General features: G+C 37.2%; 1 pseudogene; it reads right to left on the bottom strand.

The window, feature by feature from the left end:
• Positions 1–1147: 1147 nt before the first annotated feature.
• LOC123938410 lies at positions 1148–2085 on the bottom strand (annotated as a pseudogene).
• Between the last annotated feature and the right edge of the window lie 694 nt (positions 2086–2779).

The following is a 2779-nucleotide window of genomic DNA, read 5'->3' as shown; positions in this document are numbered from 1 at the left end:
TCCTAAATACACAACACAGGGCTCACCCAACCTCCCAACCTCCTCTCTTCCAAACTCTCAGTTTGTTTCTCAGAGTCCACAGTCTCTCTATTATATAGTGTATTTTCAATTTTTTGAAGAATATCAACATTTTGGAAACATCTATAATGCCTCATGCTTTAAATTTTATCGTTATAAATATTTTCAATTATTCATTGTTTTATATCACAAATCTGAGTCTTTTTAAATTTATTTTTACTTTCTCATTACTGTGTCTTCAAAATTTTTAAGTTATGAATTATTCAAAACATAAAGTTTATTATTTTTACTATCTTAAAAATAATACTGGTTTTTCCTAGCCACCTTAACCCATTATATTATATACATTATAAAGAGATCTGGAAACTTTAAGACTGGGAAATTATCTAGCAAGCATGTCTAGAAAATTAGGTCAGTAATTACTTCCGTGACTTACAACCCTTGGTAAGCATGACAATCACTAATCAGTCTCCTGGTCAGATCCCTGAGCCCAATTTAACAGATTCTAATTCTGCTAATCTGAGATGAGAACAAAAGCGCTATATTTTGTGAAGTCAGCAAATTATTTTAACACCAGTGATCAGAAATCCACTCTTTGGAAGCACTGACATAGAGTGAAGACTATTTTTACAAGAGTAAGAGGAATTAATAGTCCTGTTAGATATATGGAGCAAAGCAATACTGTAAATTTATCTGATTCCTGATGATTTATCATCATGCCCATTAATTAATTTTATCAGGGAATTATTCTGAGGTATCTATGTGCTTGTCAATTTTTTTATTTTTCATTTTAGGGATACAGACACTGATCTTTTTTTATGGTATCAACATGAAACTTGGAAATACTAAAGTGTACATTACCATCAAGCATGAATCATAAAGAGAATTGATGTACACAGTTCCTTGTCCTGCATCAACACATAATGTAGGACAATCAGAAAGAAATTTTAAGATGGAGAAAGGAAAGGATAAACATTTTTTTCCCCTGCAGATAAACTCAGTAAAGTGAGTTGAATTTTTCAGGATCTTGAAGGGATAATGATGATGATGATGATGAATCAACTGACAAAATGTCCCTTTGCTGGTGTATCTCTATTTTGCCTATGGGTGACAGTGAGATTTCTGCCATTTACCTGAAGGACTGACACCTCCCTAGTAACTTTTTCAGAGCACTTAGAACTTCCTTGTTCCTAAGACTGTAGGCAAGTGAGTTTAGGAGTAGAGTGAGGACAGTTCCAAACAGAAAGAGACCCTGACTCAACCTTGGAGTCTTGGCAGAACCGGGTCTCATGTAGATGCACATGCCTGGACCAGAATAGAGACCCACCACACAGAGATGAGAGGAGCAGGTGGCCAGAGCTTTGTTCCTGCCTTCTGGGGAGTTCATTCGGAGTACTGCAAGGAAGATGAGAACATAGGAAGACAAGATGAGAGACAAGGGCAGCAGCAGAACAAGGATGCTTGTTATCACCACTGCCTTTTCATAGGCTGAGATATCCTCACAGACGATCCTAAGCACCGCCATGACTTCTCAGAAGAAGTGGGGAATCTCTCTGGGGCTGCAGATGTTAAAATGCAAGGTAAAAGCAGTGTGTCCCAGGGAAGTAAGTGCCCCTCCAGCCCAAGACATGGCAATCATCTGCAAGCAAACCTTAGGGTTGATGATGACTGGGTATCGAAGAGGATCGCATATAGCCACATAACGATCAAAGCACATGAGAGTTATAAGGATGCATTCTGCAATGGCCACCATCAGGGAGAAGAATATTTGAGTCCCACAAGCCAGGAATGATATGCTCTGCCATCCAGAGAAGAAGTTGAATGCCATTTTGGGGACAATGCTAGAGGTCAAAGTCAAATCCATTAAGGAGAGCTGACTGAGAAGGAAGTACATGGGGGTGTGGAGATGGAAATAAACCAAATGAGGAGGATCAGAAGAGTGTTGCCAGTGAAGGCAGCCGTGTATATCAGGAGAATGATGGAGACCATAGCTGTGATGTATTTAAATTCAGGGAAGAAACCCAGGAGAATGAAATCTGTGGTTTCTGTCTCATTCCCACTCTTCATGACTCTCTGTAATGATAACAGACATATAAGAGATTTATTAAAAAATCGTAGAAATGAAGCAGTTTCTTATTAAAGTTTAAGAACAATGGCAAATACAAAAATACTCCTCCATGGTCACTTGAATCAGTTTTTACTATTTTTTCTATATTTCTTATCCATGATTTAATGTACTTTTAGAAACGTGTTTGTGTGTGTGTGTGTGTGTGTGTGTGTGTATTTTAAGATTTTTTTTATTTATTTGACAGAGAGACAGATCACAAGTAGGCAGAGAGACAGGCAGAGACAGAGGGGGAAGCAGGCTCCCCGCTGAGCAGAGAGCCTGATGCGGGGCTCGATCCCAGGACCTTGAGCCGAATGCAGAAGCTTAACCCATTGAGCCACCCAGGTGTCCGAGAGTATACATATTAAAATGAATATCATTAATTTCATGTACTAGAGGTATTTTCATATGTTAAAATAAACTGGACAGTTGTAGTTTTTGTTGTTTTTACAATTTTAAAATATGACAGAGTTGGTAAGTCACAATTTCAAACTGCACATTATCCAATTTTTTCACTATTTTGAAAAATCATGTTATTCCATTCTCATCCTTTTAGTGATTTCATTAGTAATATAAATATTACAATTATTTCCAAGTCAGATATTAGAGACTTTATTTGGCTATGAAAAAATGCTAATTTAATTTACAGAAAAT

Source organism: Meles meles, chromosome 3 (assembly GCF_922984935.1).
Source record: "Meles meles chromosome 3, mMelMel3.1 paternal haplotype, whole genome shotgun sequence".
In the NCBI taxonomy this organism is placed as follows: domain Eukaryota; kingdom Metazoa; phylum Chordata; class Mammalia; order Carnivora; family Mustelidae; genus Meles; species Meles meles.
The sequence above is the reverse complement of the archived record's forward strand: the minus strand, read 5'-3'. Positions and strand labels throughout refer to the sequence as shown.